Source organism: Tenrec ecaudatus, chromosome 2 (genome assembly GCF_050624435.1).
Source record: "Tenrec ecaudatus isolate mTenEca1 chromosome 2, mTenEca1.hap1, whole genome shotgun sequence".
Classification (NCBI taxonomy): Eukaryota; Metazoa; Chordata; class Mammalia; order Afrosoricida; family Tenrecidae; genus Tenrec; species Tenrec ecaudatus.
The window spans coordinates 95,954,437-95,973,954 of record NC_134531.1 but is presented as its reverse complement, the minus strand read 5'-3'; the positions used below and the strand labels follow the sequence as shown (position 1 = coordinate 95,973,954).

The window sequence follows — 19,518 nt, the reverse complement described above, 5'->3', positions numbered from 1 at the left end:
GCTTTATACAATTGATGTATGTATATGTATGGACTGTGATAAGAGTTGTATGAGCCCCTAATAAATTGTTTTAAAAAAATAAAAAATAAAAGATTCAAAGTGTATCCACATGGTAAAATAACCAGAGAATATTTTCACAAGTGACTCTCATGTATGTATGGTTCCATGGCTTCATTGGCTTAATCAGAAGAGTTAATATTTTAACACCGAACAAATCACAGTCAGATCAAAATAGTGGATAGGTTTGTATTGAGCCTTGTAGTTTACAATGCAAAGGTAAAAGGGAAATCAATTCTCTTTAACCAATATCTTACAGAGTTGTAGTATAATACTTTAGATTTCCAGGCTATGGGATTACATTTCTCAAAAGTCAGGGATCAAGTCTTGGACAGGTTTTACCTTCTTACCAGTTGACTCCTCCCTTAAACACAATGGTCACCAGCTCTAGTTACATGGAGCTTCTTCACGGGCAGGTATTATCATTGTTGCTGTCGTCCTTAGACTGGAAGTGCTGCCAATTCAATCAATATCCACTAATTCTACTTCAAAAACAAGTTTTGCATTTGGTGGCATTTTGGCATCAGGCTGTCCTTTCTTTCCGTAAACCCATTCTGGTTCAATCTCTAGTCGAGCTTTTTCTCCCTTACGCATCGTCGAGAGTGCTTCATCCCATCCTCTGATGACTTTGCCAACTCCAACCTTAAAACTCAAAGGCTTGGCATTTTTCTTCTTCTTGGCACTTGTTTGGATGTTCGTATCAAAAACAGTCCCATCCTCTAGGGTTCCTGGATACCAACAATGAACAACATCGCCCTTGTTGGGAAAGTTGGTTTTGTCTCCCTTTTTCAGATCAGATTTTGTATATTTTGGTGGACCCTCTTCCAGAGCCTCTTCAGACTTGTTTTCTTTGGGTTTGTCATCAGTAACCTTCACATTTTTCACCTGCTCACACACTTTATTTATGCTTGCGGTGCCTCTGAAATGCTTAGTTTCACAAAGATGGGTATAGGCTGTAACTAGATGATCCTTGTTTGCTGTTTTAGCCACATTTTTATATTTCCTAATAGTTTATGTTCTGCAAGAAACGAGTCCCAGCCGTGATCCTACAGAAACTTGATGATGTCCTTCTTGGGCAGCTGCTCCACGGTCCAGGCCCACGGAGGAACGGCAGCCGCCATGTCTGTCCGTGCCTCAGCGCCGAGTCGGGCTACCGGGATGGACGTCACTCTGCGGTAGGGTGATAAGAGTTTTATGAGCCCCCAATAAAATTATTTTTAAAAATCAAACAAACTATTATTTTGGGTTTTCACTTAATTCTATCCACGTTCTAAGAACAATGAGTTCTTACAACATGCCCCTACTTGATACTTACTTCATGAAGAGATCACGGAAGTTATGGGTGCTGGGGCCTGGGTGGTGAAGAGACCAGATGCTGCCTGTCTATCCGAAAGAATCAGGTCTGGGGACTTAAATGCTTGTCTTCAAACAAGCAACCATCTAAGTGAGAGATCAACTAAGTCCAGGTGGAAGGAGCACACCAACCTGTGTGATCCAAGGATTCTAAATAAGAAAATCCAAATCCGAAGGAGGAACTAGTGTCGGTCCTTATATTGTGAACATCTGGTTTGCAGAAGGCTGTGGTAACCGTGGAAGCCCAAGGGCTCTTTGGCGTGGCCTGACATACCTGCTGAGAGATGTGACTCGCATTGTTACCAGGCAGAAAGCATTGCAAAATCGATTATGGGAGATGCAGTTACATTAAAACAACAGCTTATCATTTGATCTCCCTTGTGACCCATTTTAAAGTTGTTTCAGTTTTTAATATTTTCTGCTTTGTCCAGTCACAGTTGTTGCTTTTTTGTTTTGTTTTGCTGTTCGTTCCTTGTTTGTGTTTACTAGGATTCTCTGTATATGAAATCCAGGATAGGTAAATCTACAAAATTTATTGTTCTTAGGTGCCATCGCGTTGGCTCTGCACAAGAGAACTCAACATTACACAGTCCTCTGCCATCCTCACAATTGTTCCTGTGTCTGAGCCCATTGATGTGTCACCGTGTCAGTCCATTTCATCAAGGACCTTCCCTTTTTGGCCGCCCCTCCACTCTACCAACATCATGCCTTTCTCATGGGACTGTTCTTTCCTGACAACATGTCCAAAGTATTTTAAAACAAGATTCTTGCCATTCTTGCCTCTAAGGAACACACTGGCCGTACTTCTGCCAATACAAATTAATCTGTTTATCAGTCCATGGTACCACAATTCACATTTACCTATTGTTCTATAGTCTTCCTTATTCAATGTCCAAATTTCACATGCATAATATGCAGTGGACTGCAGGGGGAAGACTGCAGCCTTCCTAATGCTGTGTCCCTTTTCCTCATGTGGTGACCCCCAGCCTTAAAATTATTTTTGTTGTTACTTCATAACTGTAATTTTGCTACTGTTATGCATCATAATTTAAATATCTGATATGAAGGATTATTTTGTAACAAATTGAACATAATTAAAGGGTAGTGATTAGTCACAAAAACAATATGTAATTATATATTGTGAAATATTTATTTCTAATTATAAATAAATGACATTTTGTCTTGAAGCATGGTGTAGCATGGGTAACAGTCTTAATTAATGTAACAACAGTAAATTACATTGCTACATTTTGCGACAGTATGCATCAAAAGCCAAAGTCAGTGAGAAGGTTGAGATAGCGTCTTTCTCACCAGATCAGAATATCTGCATGTTGGCGGACCCACCTGGAGACTATGATAGAGGAGCAGTGTCTCATTTCCTAAGACCATCGAAAATGTGTTTTCCGATGGTCTTAGGTGAAAGGGGTCGGGACCCACAGGTTGAGAACCACTGCAATAGAGACTATCATGAATTGGGAACAGTGCAACTTAGTCCTCAAAGCAACATCCCGGCTATTCAATACCCTAAGTTCTTGCACAGCAGATTCACCAAATGCCCTGGTCTTTGATCTCTTGACTGCTGCTTCCATGATCTTTGATTGTGGATCCAAGTAAGATAAAATCCTTGACAACTTCAACTTTTCCTCCAGTTATCATGATGTTATCCTATTGATTCAGTTGTGAAGATTTTGGTCTTCCTTCCATTGAGTTGTAATCCGTACTAAAGTTACAATCCTTAATCTTCATCAGCAAGTGCTTCAAGTCCTCCTCACTTTCAGCCAGCATGGTAGCTTCAGGTTGTACTTCTGGTTGTTACTAAGCCTTCCTCTGGTCCTAATGCTGCATTCTGCTTCATATAATCCAGCTTCTCTGATGATATGCTTAGAATCTAGGTTGAATAAATAATGGTGAGAGGATACAACTCTGAGGCACATCTTACCTGATTTTAATACAGACAATATTCCTCGTTTTGTTTGCATAACTGCTTCTTGATTGATGTACAAGTTCCAAGTTCTGAATGAGCACAATGGCGTATTCCAGAATTCCAATTCTTCTCAATATTATCCACAGTTTATTATGGCCAAATACCTTTGCGTAGTCAAGGAAACACAAGTAGACATCTTCCTGGTGTTCTCTGCTCTGAGTCAAGGTCCATCTGAGATCAGCAAAGATAGCCTTTGTTCCATGTTCACTTCTGAATCCAGCCTGAACGTCTGCGAGTTCCCCGTCGCTGTCCTGCTGCCACCATTCTTGAGGCAGTAACTGAATGAATAACTACCGATGGGCGTGGTAGGAGAGGTCTGGGGAAATGGGGAACGAATGACATGATTTACAAGAAGAAAATGTTCTGAAATTGTGGTGATGATTGAAAAATTCTTCTTAATATGATTGAAGGATTAAATTATAGGATAAATGAAGTATATGCCAATAAAACTGCCTAAAACAAAAACCCTGTTACCATCTAGTTCCAAGCCATAATGACCTGATTAGACAGAGGAAATCTGCCCATAGAGTTTCTAAGGCTGTGCTCTGACAGACGCAGACCGGAGCTCCCTGGGAGCAGCTGCAGGATTCTCACTGCTTACTTTTTGGTTAGCAGCTGCGCCTCTGGGCTATTTATCAGTCACTTTTGCGGCTGTTAGTGTTGCTGCTGTCAGGTGCAGCAGGTGAGCTGCAATTTAGGCTGCCCCTATGAGCGCGGGGCAAAGCATTGCCAGGGCCCGAGATGTCCTCACACTTGATCCTACCCATGGCCAGGCTAAATCGACAGGAAAAGGCTGCTCACTCTAGTTTTGTCTTTCCAAGCCTCTTTTCTAAGCACAGCTCCTACTCCGGCTGCAGAAAACAGCAAAATCCCTTATGAAAGCCCCTCCAGGAACAGGCTGTACAGGTCATGCTAACTCGGGGACACGCTGAGTCCTGGAAGAGCTGACAGAGGAGAAGGAGCCCAGGCTCCTGGCTCCTGCTAACTGGGTCAGCCCTTCACTCCGAGGAAGGAGGAGGGGGAAAGCAACAATTTGCACTTAGCTGGTGGGATATTAATGGAATCAGACGATGTCAAGGAGCGAGGCTATAAAAAGACTAGGGCTTCCCCCTATAAATTTGGCAGCCCAGGCCCTAGGTCCTTCAGGCAAGAAAGGCCAAACAGCACCGACCCAAGCAGAAATCAGCCCATTGAGCGGTAGTCGCCAAAAGGAAACCACGTGGCTGGATCCAAAAGTGCTGATGGGGCTCAAGCCAAGAAACCAGGCAATGTGGGGTAAGAGAAAGCAGGGCGTCGGCAGAGCCAAAGAAGCCTGCATCAGCTTGATGCCTAGACCCCTTTACAGCCAATCAAGTTCTCAGGGAGGTGGTAGGACCGCTTTGGATGAAACAGTGTTGCCAGGTAGAAGTAGGGGCTGACAATCTTACTGCCTGGCATCCAAAAATAAAACCACCACATTGTTTCTTGTCCCTCTGTGTTCCCGTCACTGCTCTATCCCCAAACCTGCGTCATACCTCAGTTTTGGGGTGCTCTAAACTCAGTGTATCTCAAAGAAAGGTACATATGGTCTGGATGCAACATGGCTTTAGAGAGTGTCACCATCATTTTTATTTCAATAACCTTATATCTTAATTCCACGATCATCCATGATTAATGGGCGCTGTTCGTTTTCCCCTTGGCATTTTCGCATTTACCAACATTGTACAAGGAGCCCTGGTGGCGTGAGGTCAGCAGTTCCAAAGCACCAGTTGCTCTTTGGGAGAAAGTTGGGACTTTCTGTTCCAGTAGAAATAGATAGCCTCAGAAACCCACAGGGACATTTCTCCTTGGTCCAGGGTCCCCTTGAGCCAGAACTGGCTCCGCAATGCCCATGCGTTTTTTCAGTGAGAAAAACTATTTATTTATGTATTTACTTTTTAAACTTTTAAAAGAAAGTTTTAATCCATATAAAGACCCAACCAAACCAGTTCTGTTGTTGTCACTTCTAACTCATTGAGACCCCATGTATTACAGATAAAATTGTGGTCCCACAGTTTCTCTTGGCTATGATAGTTTCTCAAGGCACTACTGCGTGGGTTCAAACAGCCTTTAGATGATTAGGCAAGTGTAAACCATTTGTACCACAGAGGCACAATGGTTACACATTGGGTTGCTAACCACAAGGCCAGCAGTTTGAAACCACCAGTCACTGCTGGGAGAAAGATGAGGCTTTCGATTCCCATAAAAAATTACCATCTTAGAAATCCACAAGGGTAGTTCTACTCTGCATTACAGGGCCACTATAATTCAGATTAACTCGATGGCAGGACATTTGGATTTTGGGTTTGGGGTCCTAGACACAAGCAAAAACAATGATATCCAACCACCTGGAATCTGAGAAACACTGTCCAGGATTCTCCCAAACCAGGAATAACATCAGCTGTTGAATCAGCTGTGTTTCACCAAGAGCATGAATGCAGTTTCATCATAAAAGGTGTGAATTCTTCTACCACGGGTTGGGGGTGGGGTGGGGAAGGGTCAGGGGAGGCTCTGGGGGAGGGGGGGAAAACCCTGCATGCTGATACTTGCTTTGTATGTGGGGATTCTATTGATCTCTTTTTGAATGTCCTGGGTGGGACATGGATTCCCCGGCCTTTGACAGTAAAGCGAGCAGGGAATTTTCTGGGATGAGAACCTGAAAACGGCAGGGCTGTGATAATCAGTGTTGCTAACTCTGCAGGAACAGTTCTGAAAGTGATTTTAGCCTCCCATTTTATAGTTGGGAACTCTGAGGCCTCCTTTATGCTCACAGAGCAAGTAATGAGGTTTGCTATGAGGGGCTGCAGCTCTGAAAAAGGCCTAACAAAGGCCTCCTGCAGAATGACAAACAAAACAAATAAAACAAAGTCTGAGCAGCCTTAGCCAAACAGGAAGGCCAGATTAATTTCCACAGGGTAATACATCAGACAACCTTTGACTCATGAACGACAATACCTCCAACTTTCCTCTACATCACTTCAGCCTGAAAAAGCAAAACCAGTTGGACGAGGATTTAATCCATAGTAATCCCTGCACTAAAGAGCCTTCCAAACCAGTGACATTTCTCCCTTTCTGAATCTGCTCAGCAGGGATTGTCATTTGGGACGACGCTGGGATAAAGAGGAGGCTCTTTAAATATTTACTGTTGTCCAACAATTTCCCTAAGCACTGATGTTTGTCTGAGCTAGTTTCTTTTGGTCGATGATCAATGAAAGGAGAAAGAGTTAGGCTCAACTTGGGCAGGGAGAAGAGAGAAAACCTGGGGAGAGCATAGAGAACGAGGGGAACACGCGACAGCGGAACATGAAACAGACTGATTCATCAAATGGACATAAAATACACAACATTTTTAGTATTTAAAAGAATGGGGAAAAATGAGGAGCTGATGCCAGGGGCTTAAGCGGAGAGCGGATGTTTTGAGAATGATGAGGGCAATGAATGTACAAGTGTGCTTTACACAATTGATGTATGTATGGATTGCGATATGGGCTCCTAAGAAAATTATTTTTAAAAAAGAATGGAAATATTTTTCTCAACAAATTGCACAGCTTCACTAATGCTTTTTGTGTCACCTCTGCCAGCGTCTCCTGGTGGAATTGTTTAGACATGGTCCCGCATCACCCCGCCTCCCTCTGTCAGTTTTCCCCCGTGTTACTGCTGCAGTTTGGGTTCTGGGCTTGCACCTGTAAGAGAGGCAATAGCAACGAGGCGTAGAAATCCACACTCGGGGAAAAGGGAAAGAGGCGCAGAAGTTGAACCACCAGCACTGAGTGGGAACTCCTCATTAAGATGGAAAGTTTTATCAACTGGGGCAAATTACTTCAATTCCTTGGGCCTGAAGTTCCTCCTATGTAAAATAAGGCAGGAGACTTATTGGGTGTGATTCTTAACTTGTAGCAATTACATAAAACTTCTAAAAAGTAATACAAAATGTCATGAATATATCATTTGCCTTTTCTGGGGAGAGAGTCCATAACTTTATTCCAATCTGCAGGTGTCAAAAGCCATTGCCTAAGTGATTTTAAAGGTCACTTCCTCAGTCTAATATTTTAAATAAAATTTTTATATTTAATTGTTAAATTTTAATATCATTATTTAAATAGGCAGTTAAGCCCAGGAGGCAGCAAGCAGGCATGGGTCAGAGGGACAGAAGACATAAATCACAGTTTTCCGTTGTTCTCTGCTAACCCCACCCACCCCATGGCACTCACCTCCTCCCAAAGACAGTGCCATGGACACCCCTCCTTCAATCATGGGCCATCTGTGTCAAAGGAGGGAACCTGTGGGCAGGACTCCAGGCATGCCACCTTGGCTGTTATTCAATCATACAATACATAGATGCCCACAGCTCGATTTGCCCAACTGTCTCTTCAGTTCCCACAAAGATTATTTCCATTAGCTTTGACTGAGAAGAAAAGTCCTCCTGGCACTATCCAGGGAAGTTCTGAAATGGCTAGAACTCGGTGCTGATTGCTAGAGGCTTCTTAAAACATCCTCTTGGTGGCCCCTTGAAAGTACAGCAGTGGATCAAGGGAGAAGCAGTAATAAAATGACGGGTGACTGAAAAGATGTGGCAATTAGGAATCCAAATTTAGCACATTTCCCCAGAAAGCAAAGCCTCCTGGGGACACCACCACATTACACTTTATTTTCCACATGAAGTGAGACTCGCTTGGCACCAACCATCTTGCTTCCTCGTTGCTTCTGAGATGCAGTGGGAAGAGGGAAAGTGTCTCTTTTCTTCCGTCCCAAGGTGGGAGCCCTCTTACCTTCTACCAGACCAGTTACCAGTTGACTCATGTAAGACTGCCATCTTTGTAAGTAAAAAATTATATATGTGGATCTACTTCCATGTGGTTCTACTTAACCTGTGAATACCTCCCAAGCAGGACATTCTAGTCATGGGGGATTGATGAGGTGTCCTTGACTCATTTTCCTTGGCAGAAATCACCAGCATCCGTGAAAGAGAGATGAAGAAGTGGTCATTCATTGTGGAGCAAACTTGTGCTCCGTTGAATGAGTACAAGATCTTTCTAAAAGAAAGAAGTGTTCTAAGCCGAAGGCACTCTTCAAGCCAATGCAAGATTCATTGAGAAAACCTCTGTCCAAATCGCTAATAAGTGACAGTTTTGTGGTGGCGTCAAAATGCTGAAATGAATACTATCCTGGAAAACATACCATTTTGAAACTCGCCATGTTGCTGGTTTAACAGGCATACATCACATTACTCTGTGTTTCTTCTACTACTGCATATGGTCATGTTGCACAAAGCATGGATTTGTGGGGAGAAAGCATTTGCTGGACTTGTAGGGATTGATCGGTTAGGAAGAAATCCTTCGTAGATGGGGAGCAGCTAGCACCTTTAATAGAAAGGGAGTTGTTTATTCTAAAGGATTCTGGGGCATCGGTGCCATCTCAGATCACAAGGTTCGATCTCAAGGTTCGATCAGTGAAGCTATGTTAGGAGAAGAATACTTTAGGAGAACAGAACCTAACTTGCTATGCTTACATTGCTAAACCCAAACCAAATCCACTGCTGTTCAGTCTACCTTCTACAGAAAAGCAAGAGGCAGGAAGCCTGCCCTGCCTTTGTTATTTCTGGCCTCGGCTCCCCAGGGAAGCTGGGCAGTGGAGACTATGGCCTAGAGGGGTTGTCTATGTACAATGTACAACCTCAGTCAGCAGGAACAGGGCTCTGGTTGGTTGCTTGACATTCCAAACAATGCCCATCTGTTTGTTCAGGCTTTTCCTGAGGGGAGGCAGGAAGAGACTGCTTTAATTTCATAATATGTTGAAATCACTAATAAGTGAAAGTTTTGTGGTGGGGTCAAAACACTAAAATTAATGCTGTTCCTGCAAGCATACCCTTTTAGAACTCACCGTGTTGCTGGTTTAACACAGATACGCCGCACTACTGTGTGGTTCTTCTCCTGCATGTGGACATTACGAAGGCCGTTGTACATCCCTTATGTATCAGGGTGCTCCGGGAGGACTCATATTCTCCACTAAAATTACACTCCCAGACATGGAGTCCAGGCTGACTCACAGCGACCCTCACAGGACAGGGTAGAACTGCTCTTGGGAATTTTCAAAACCATAAGTCTTTACGGGAGTAGAAAGCCCTGTCTATCTCCCATATTCGTTAACAGAACTCTTGGTTATTACCAGTCCATCAGAAAGCATTTATAGAATGCTAATGAGCAGTCCACATGTGGTTTAGACGGCTAAACACATGAGTACTATGCTAAAGGCTGGCAGTTCAAATCCACCCAGAGGCTTCTAGGAAGACAGGTCTGCTGGAGAAGGTGTGGAAGCCAGCTTCTGTGAAGATTAGGGTGTTGGAGGCCCTAGGGGGCAATTGTCCTACCACTATGCGCCGGAGTGGGCTTGTAGCCCTGGGTTTGGAATGCTTGGGGTCCAGTGACCGTACACTGCGTGCCTTAAAATGAAGGGCCGGATACTTTTGGGGGGGAAGACCTAACTCGGGCTTTAATCCACAGACTTTGAATGCTCTTGGAGGTGAGGCAACACCCCTGCAACCTGTGGGGTTGGTGGGAATGATGGATGATGGGCTAACTTCTCTCTGCATCCAGGTAATGGACAGGGACTACATCCGGTGTCTGCTGTGTGGAAAAGAAAGGAGACCCGAGCGTCCAGGAGAGAAACGGAGTAGCAAACAGACACTGTTTTATAAAGGAGCAAGTTCACATTTCAATAAAAAGAATGATAGCCACGCCCATTCTTCATGCTTCCAATTTGCAAAGGGAACTCGGTGAGCTCCCTCCAGCCCATCAGAAGAAGCCTGCAGGCGGTCTGCGCTATCCCTGTGGTCTGGGAGTTTAGTAAATGGCCTGCGGGAGCTGACAGGCACTTTGACTTGGTAACAGTTTTCAGAAGAGTAGGTGGAAATAGCAACTGGGATCACATGAATAAATTTTTAACAGTCGATTTTAAGGTGACGAGAAACTTAAGAGCACAAGCAAGAGAGAGGACAAAATAGACGAGAGGGGTCAGTTTTAACTAGCGCCGCTCAGGGCCTCATTTCTGAGCCGGCTGAACTGCTGTAGAGATGTGTATTGGTTCGGGCCATCTGGCAGAGGCAGGGAGATGGCAAGAACTAAGCAGACAAGACATCTTGATAATAACGGAGATTTATAAAGCACCTCATAAAGGGTCACACAGTTTCAAGTACATGGTATAATTTAAAAGTCTCAAGAACCAGTGAGGTCAGCAAGAACGGGCTTTGTAACATCCGCAGTGATGTAGCAGAGCCCAGTGCACACCCCCGCAGAGATACCCTCTGGTTAAGTAGTTGAACTGGTCTCTGATCTGTGGGGCATGGATCTGTGGGACATGGATTTGTGGGGAGAGGAGCATTTGCTGGGCTTCTAGGGATGAATCTGTTAGGTAGGAAGAAACCCTTCAATAGATGGGGAATAGCTAATGCTTTCAAGGGGAGAGGGATTATTCATTAAAAGTTCTTTCACCCACAAAATTGTCTGCCCCCCTCAGAGTCAAAACAATGACAATATCGATAGAAAGACGGCCATCTCTTTCCGTTTGTGCTAACCCGTGATGCCCTCAAACCCAAATCAAACTCACCGCCATCAAGTCTATGACAATGCATCTAGGACATGGTAGAACTGCCCCTGTGAGTTTCTGAGACTGCAACTCTTTATTTAGGCGGGTAGGAAGCCCTGTCTTTCTCCAACACAGCAGTCGGTGGTTTCAAACTGGTGACCTTGCAGTTAGCAACACAATGCGTAGCCACTAAGGTCATAGGGCTCCCATGATGCTCCCATGGGTCTGGAAAAGCTCATTACTGGTTCTACAAATATATTTTCAGCCCAGTACTCCACTGAGTTTAGCGCAGAAGGAAGTCACGTTGAAAGAATGAATACACATGCGGAATTTCTGTCTCCGCCACACACAGAATGCCAGTAGTTCCGGGCCGCCCTCCGTGGACCTGAGGACACCGTGCCTCGGACCAGTTCTGGAGTTCCATAGTTTAGACGACGGTCCCTGGCAGTACACAGACCTTTGAAGAGGGCACCCCCAGTCAAGCACCATTGTACTTCTGTGAGCTGGAATCAACCCAATAACAGGGAGTGAGTGGCTACTTGTTCTCTATAAAGCCATGTGGAAAAGAGGCAGCGAAGCAGCATCTGACCTCTTTAGTTTGCACAGGAGGGGGAAGAGGAAAAACAGGATCCACAGCACTCGACGGCTCAGCAGGGGTCCAAAATTCCTGGAAATGGTCACTCAGAACTCGCAGCCGCACACAAGATTGTGGGATGGATCAGGAGAGCTTACAGACTACCATGGAAGACACAGCTCCTCAGTCAGGACAACTTCTTTCCAGCCATGTCCAAAGGCAGACTTGATCAGGCCCTCTGTTCCTGGGTCCAGCCTCTGTTCTGATCAGGCAATGTTAAAAGGCTCTTTAACACTGCTAGTAAATGTCCAAAGGACACTCCATTTCCACTCCACTCTACCGCTCCACCATAAAGCCTTTGCTGGAAGCTGCTTGCCTCCAAATCTGTGGGTCAGCAAACTCAACTTCCTCAAGGAACCCTACTCCACAAACAAGCGTCCTGCCTGAAGAAGTTCGCTTGACTCCCACTGCAGGCGCCAGAAAGCCTACTGTCTATGCAGCTGCTGCTGCCTCTTCAATGTCGTTTCCCTGCCAACACAGCTTTCCATCCTGACCGAAACCCCGTGCTCCACGTCTGACTCTTCATGGTAACAGTGAAATCTCTCCCTCTTGCTTTTGAGCTGGCTCACTTTATACACAGCAGGATGGCCAAGTGGCCAGTCCCCACGTTAGAGCCCCCAGGTTTTGTGTGCACAGTGATCTCTCTTCATAGTCACTTACAACGACGCAGACGGACACATGCACATCTCGCTCACCCACTCGTACCCAGACCCACCGGGAAACGAGTTGTGAAGACCGTGGCCAAGAGAGTCATCGAAGAATTCACCATACCACGTGTGTGTAATGAAGTCACAATAATAAATAACAACCACTGTGATCTAGTGAGAACTTACTTCACGTCTGCTTTTCTCTTCACGACAGATTTGCGATCCAGGTGTGATGATTATTCTCACGCTACAGAGGACAAAAAAACAGACACAGAAAAGTCCACTAACCTTGTCCAAACCCACCCACAGAATAGGTTAGTGGACTTTTCTGCATCTCTTTTGTCTTCTGTAGCGTTAGAATAATCATCACACCTGGATCTCAAATCTGTCGTGAGGAGAAAAGCTTAGCATGATTTCCTCCAGTTCTTCCCATGTGGTGATGTACTTGTTGCGTTCATCACTGCTTTTGGAGGACGCATAGTACTCTATTGTATGTATGTACCACCATTTCTTAATCCATTCATCTGTTGATGAATATTTGGGTTGATTTCAGCTCCTTGCAATTGTGAACCATGCCGTGATGAACACTGGAGCCCAAATGTCTGGCTGTGGTCTGTTTCTTGCCTCTTCTGGGGTTATGCCCAGTAGAGCGATTGCTGGGTAGTATGGCAGCTCAATTTCCGCCTGTTTTAGATATCACCAGATCAATTTCCATAGAGGCATTTTATACCTACAGGTCCACCAGCAGTGGATGAGAGTTCCTGTCTCTCCACAGCCCCTCCAACACTTGTTGCTTTCTGATTTTTTGAATTGGGCTACCTTTGAGGGTGTTAGGTGGTACCTCATTGTTGTTTGAATTTGCATTTCTCTTATGGCTAATGATCTGGAACATTTTCTCATATGTTTATTGGACATTCAGATTTCTGACCCTGTGAAACTTCTGTTCAGGTCATTTGACCACCTGTTCAGTGGGCAATTAGTTTTTTTTTTCTTTTTTGGAAGATAGCAGAGTAATAAGGCCTTTGTCTGATGTATCATTGATAAAGATGTTATCCCAGTCCGTGGTTTCTCTTATTATTCTCTTGGTGAATTCTTTCAATGTACAGAGGTGTTTTGTCTTCAGTATCCCACTTGTCAATTTGTGATTCATCTGTATTTGCGTCCTTCCCTATTTCTGATAGCCTGTGTATTCCCTGTGCCAAGGTCCTCAGGTTGGTCACAATTCCCTCATTGATGACCCTAGTAGTGTGGGGTTTTACCTCAAAGTCTATGATCCACCTTGAGTTTATTCTTGTGCATGGAGTGAGATAAGGGTCTGGCTTCATTTTTCTGCAAGTTGCTATCTATTTTTTCCAGCACCACTTGTTAAAGAGGGTGTCTGCTTCCCAGTTGATATTTTTGGGGCCTCTATTAAAGATCAGTTGTCTGTATGCTGATGATTCTATTTCTGGGTTTTCCGTTCTTTTCCATTGGTCTGAATATCTGCCATTATACCCATACCATGCAGTTTTGACCACTGTGGCTGTACAATATGTGCTAACGTCAGCTAAAGCAAGCCCATCCACTGTATCCTTCTTCCTCAGGAGTTCTTTGCTAAATTGGGGCTTCTTCCCTCTCCACATGAAGTTGGTAATCAGTTTTTCGATTTCTTTGAAGAAAGATGAGGTTCACCATATCAGGATTGCATTAAACTTCTATAGTGCCTTGGGCAGAACTGACATCTTTGCTATACTGTCTTCCAATCCAAAAGCATGGGATATTCTTCCATTTGGTGAGGTCGCTCTTGGTTTCTTGTAACAGTGTTCTGTACTTTTCCTCATACAAATATTTTGGTCTTTTAGTTAAATATATCCCTAAATATTTCAATTTGTTCTTGACTATTGTGAATGGTACCACCTTTTGGATCTCCTCTTCTGTGTTTTTATCCGATGTGTATAACAGTCCAATAAACTTCTTTTTGTTGATCTTGTATCCTGCCATTCCCCCATATTCCTCTATTGCTTCCAGTACTTCCCTTTGGGAGCTTTTGGGATTTTCTTTTTAATTTTTTTTTGGGGGGGGAGATTTTCTATATATAAAATCATATCATCTGCAAATAACGATAGTTTCGCCTCTTCCTCCACCAGGTGAATACCTTTGATGTCTTTTCTTGGACTTATACTGTTAGCTAAAACCTCCAGCATGATATTAAATAAGAGCGGGGGGCAAGGCGCATTCTTGTCTAGTCCCCTTTTTCAGTGGAATTGTTAGTCTTTTCTGCATTGACTACCATGTAGGCTGTTGGTTTCTCATATGTAACTTGTATTATGTTTTTTTAAAAATAAGTACATGCTTTATTTTTTTCTTATCATTTCAATTATCCAAGCCTATATATTTTCCCACCCAATGCCTAGACTGCTGCTGTGTCTTAAAAAAAATAATTTTATTGGGGGCTTGTACAACTCTTATCACAATCCATACATACATCCATTATATGTCAAGCACATTTGTTGCCCTCATCATTCCCAAAACATTTGTTTTCTACTTGAGCCATTGGTATCACCAATTCATTTTTCTCCCCTCCCTCCCATTACCCCCTCCCTCATGGACCCTTGATGATTTATAAATTATTATTATTTTGTTATATCTCATACTGTCAGATGTCTCCCTTCTGTTGTCTATCCCCCATGGAGGATGTTATATGTAGATCCTTATAATTGGTTCCCCCTTTCTATCCTACCTTCCCTGCACCCCCCTCCCCCACCCCCCAGTATCACCACTCTAACCACTGGTCCTGAAGACTTCATCTGTCCCGGATTCCCTGTATTTCCGGTGCCTATATGTACCAGTGTACATCCTCTGGTCTAGCCAGATGTGTAAGGTAGAATTGGGACCATGATAGTTGGGGGAAGGAAGCAATTAAAACCTAGCGGAAAGTTGTATGATTCATCATTGCTACACTGTACCCTGACTGGCTCATCTCCGCCCCGCAACCCTTTTGTAAGGGGAGAATTTTCCTTCCATTCCTATCTTCTAGAGTGTCTTAAACAGGAATTGGTGTTGGATGTGGTCAGATGCTTTTTCTGCATATATCGAAATTATCACATGATTCTTAAAGTTTTTCATGTCAATGTGGCAAATATTACTACTGGTCTTTCAGATTTTGAACCATCCCTGCATCTCTGATGTGAATTCCACTTGGCCATAATGAATCATTTGTTTTATATACTTTTGTATTCTATTGGCCAGTATTTTGTTAAGGATTTTTGCATCAATGTTATTAAGGATATTGGTCTGTAGTTCTTGATTCTTGTGGGATCCTTGCCCGGTTTGGGTATCAGAGTTATACTAGCTTCATAGAAGGAGTTCGGGAGTTTGCCGTCTTTTTCTATGTTCTCAAAGAGTTTGTGTAGGATTGGTGTCAGTTCTTCCTTGAATGCTTGGTAGAATTCAAGGGAGCCATCTCGTCCAGGGGATTTTTTTGTTTGTTGGTAATCCCTTGATAAACTTGCTTATTTCTTCTATTGCTATGGGTCTGTTGAGATTCTTGATGTCCATCAGGAATAATGTAGGGAGGGATTGTTTTTCCAAGAATTTGTTCATGTTTTCCAAGTTGCTGAATTCATTGGAAAACAGTCCTTCGTAGTACTGTGCAATTATCCTTTTGATTTCATTAGGGTCTGTTGTAATGTCCCCTCTTTCATCCTTATTCTTGCTATTGAAATTTGTTCCCTCCTTTCTTTGGTTAGGTTTGCCAATGGTTTGTTGATTCTGTTTATCCTTTCATAGAACAAACTTTTAGCAGCAGAATTAATTTTTTTCCATAATTTTCTTATTTTCCCTCTTTGGAGGCCCAGCCCTGAATTTTATTATTTCTTTTCTTTGGCTAGTAGTAGGATTGTCCTGTTGATTCTGCTCTAGTTGATGTAAATTTTGTGCTAACATATCAATCGTAAGTCTGTTTTTCTTTTTCATGTGCGCATGTATTGCTATGAAACTTCCTCTGATAACTGCCTTTGCTGTATCCCATAAATTTTGGTATGTTATATTCTCATTTCCGTTGGTTTCTAGAAATTTCCTAATTTCATCTCTGATCTGGGCCAGTACACACTCCTTTTGCAATAGAGAGTTAATAATCCTCCAATTGTTTGCTCTTGTTTTCTCTGTCTTCCTTGTGTTGATTTCCAGCCTTATGGCACCATGGTCAGAGAGAGATTTTGTATTTGGGTGAAGAGCTGTAAATATGTATCAGGTCAAATTGTGTAATTGTAGTGTTTAGATCTCTAGCCTCCCTGTTAAGATTTTTCCCTGTGATCTATCTTTCTCAGAGAGTAGTATATTGAAGTCTATGATTTCTTTTTTCATCTTTTGGAATGTTTGCTTGATGTATCCAGCGGGTGTCTCGTTAGGGGAATCCTTCTTCAAACTGCCTGCAGCTAATTTCACTATGGAATTGCCCTATCACTTTATCCTCCTGTGGCTTCACTCATTCCTAGTCAACCAGTGTATTTTTATTTGGAGGGCAAGGTGGATGATCCTCTCAGGGTTGTTGTTGACCCTTGCGGATGGTGCTGTACTGGGGATCTCAGAAGGAGACATGATGGTGTGGCCCACAGAAGCTTGTGGCACTGCAGAGGTCTTGCAGGCATTCCTGCAGCAACAGATGTGCCACAGGAAAGCTGGGGGTGTGCCCACTTTGGTGTAGAACACCACAAATTTTGGACACAATTTCCCTGGTCAGGTAAATCACTGGAGGTTGTGCAGATATTCCTGCAGTAGCTTGTACTGTTGGCGAGTGTTGGACGAGCTGTTTGAGGCTGTGTGAGGCACTACAGCAGGTGGGAGGAATTTCCCTCAGTCATGCAGGCAGGATTTCCCCCAAATAAAGTGTGAAAGATTTCCCAAGTCATGGTTTAAATACTGCAAAGGTTGGGCAGACCAAATTTTCCAGGGAAGAAGGTGGACAGGATTTCCCCCCAGAAGAAGTTGGGCGGCATATCCCCTGGTGTAGGGCGGGTGGGCTTTCCCTAGGCTTGGGGTGGGCTTTCCCTAACCTCGGGTTATGCTACAGATGATGGAGCTCTCCCAGTTGGGTGGAGGGCAGGTGTAAATGCCCTAGGCTAAGTGGAGTGGTGTGGAAGTCAGCAGGTGCATGTGAGAGAAAAGGGAAGAGAAGAAGAAAAAAAAATACTAAGCCCGCTGAGACTATGGGGGGGGGGGTGCGAACAGAAAGAAGGGAAAGAAAATTAACAGTATAACTGACCCCTTATACCTGACCTTGGGCCTGGAGGGGGTTAAACCCTGCCCCATGGCAGCTGAGGCTCTGGTGGGAGAGAGAGAAGAGAGAGAAACAACAGTAACAATGTAGCTGATCCCTCACTCCCTGCTCTTGGGGATGGAGGGGTTTAAGCCCTACCCCAAGGCGGTGGCAAACTGAGGCTGTGTTGAGATAAAGCCCCTCCCAGATCCAAATGATCCCAGCTGAGTCAGTGGCATGGCTAAGGTCAAACCCTAGCCAACTTCCACTGTGGTAAGCCAAAAGTCCCCACCTCCTCAAAGCCTAGTGGATCTGCACCTACTTATCTTTATGACCCTGCTACACAGCAGTGTGAAATTTCCCTCTTAGTAACTTCCCTGTGCTGATTTCTGCAGTCCCTCTTGTATGTGTTACTCAGTCACCATCTTCCGGGAAGTCCCAAGTCAGAATTATTTACTGTGCTGATGAAAGGTACATTCTGGAAAGAAATAAGGGTATACAGACAACTGATTAGAGCACAGCTAGTACATATCATACTGAGGATTATGAAAGTTAAAGAAGGACACAAAGAGTGTTTGTGGAGTCCTAGGAATACAATTTCAGAAACTGGGATGGCTGAACTGAGTCTTTATGAGCAGGTTAAAGGCTTGAAGTTAAGGAAGCAGCCATCCAGCAGGGAAGCAACTAAACCCACATGGAAGAAGTCACAACATCCTGTTGATCACAAGGGGTCAATGGGATCAGGTATCAGAAGCTCTCAAACAAGCAATTATATTGATTCAAACTAGAGGGGTCAGAGTGAAGACCCAAGGGTCACACAGAAGGGATGATTCAGCTAGGGTGCAATACAGCACCAACAAAACACACAACATTCCTCTAGTTCTTGAGTGCCCCTCTCCCTGCCCTAATCATGATTCCAGTTCTATTTACAAATCTGGCTAGACCAAGGCATCTACACTGGTACAGATAAGAGCTTTCCACACACAGAATCGAGGACAGATAAACACCTCAGGAACAGTAATGGGAGCAGTGACAGAGGGAGTATGGGGGGAGGGGGAGAAAGGGAAAACCAATCAAAATGATAGATATAGAATGCATCCCTCACCTCTCGAAGGGGAAGCATAACAGAAATGTGGGTGAAGGGAAACAGCGGATGGTGTGAGATATGAAAATAATAATAATATACAATTGATCAATGGTTCATGAGGGAGGGAGGGAGGGTGTAAAAGAGGAGCTGATACGAAGGGCTCAAGAAGAAGGAACATGTTTTGAAAATGATGATGGCAGCATATGGACAAGTATCCTTGATACAAATTATTTGTGGATAGTTATAAGACCTGTAAGATCCCCCAACAAAATAATTAATAAAAATAAATAAATAAATAAAAATCAAAGATGAGTAGGACTGTGACAGGTAAATAATATGAGAATGATATTCTAAGGAAAAGTAGATAAAAATAGCCATAGGTATGGGAGAAAAAAGTACCTATGAGGTGTGGGACTCTGTGTGGCCTTTAGCGTAGCTGGAGGGAAAAACAAGCAAACCTCAAACCTCAGTGATGCTGACTCATAGCAACCCCTGTGGGTTTTCGATACTGTTACTATTTACAGGAGTAGAAAGCCCCGTCTTTTTCCCTCAGGGCTGCTGGTGTCTTGAACTGGCAACCCGGTGGATCAACGGTCAACATTCAAACACTGCATTACTGGGGTAAAAGAAAGGGAAGTGAAAAAACAAGATTATCAAGGCATGCCTCAGAGGACCTCGTAAGAGATGTAATGGGAGATAAGAAGTCATCAAAGGCAAAAAAGCGATATTGAACTATATTGGAAAGGATGGTTGGAGATCCGATTTGCAGCAGCAGCACTAGAATGAACCGCAAAAGAGAAAAGGTGCAAAGGAAGCCAAAGCAACAGAGCTTAAAACGACTGATTAGCTGCGGAAGTCTGACCGCGGGGCCGAGAGACCCAGGGGAACGACATCCAGCAGCTGGGTTTGAGTGAATGGATG

The 19,518-nt window shown here is 43.8% G+C and overlaps 1 pseudogene; it reads right to left on the bottom strand.

The window, feature by feature from the left end:
- Nucleotides 1–519: 519 nt before the first annotated feature.
- On the bottom strand, nucleotides 520–1,178 carry LOC142440908 (peptidyl-prolyl cis-trans isomerase FKBP3 pseudogene; annotated as a pseudogene).
- Between the last annotated feature and the right edge of the window lie 18,340 nt (nucleotides 1,179–19,518).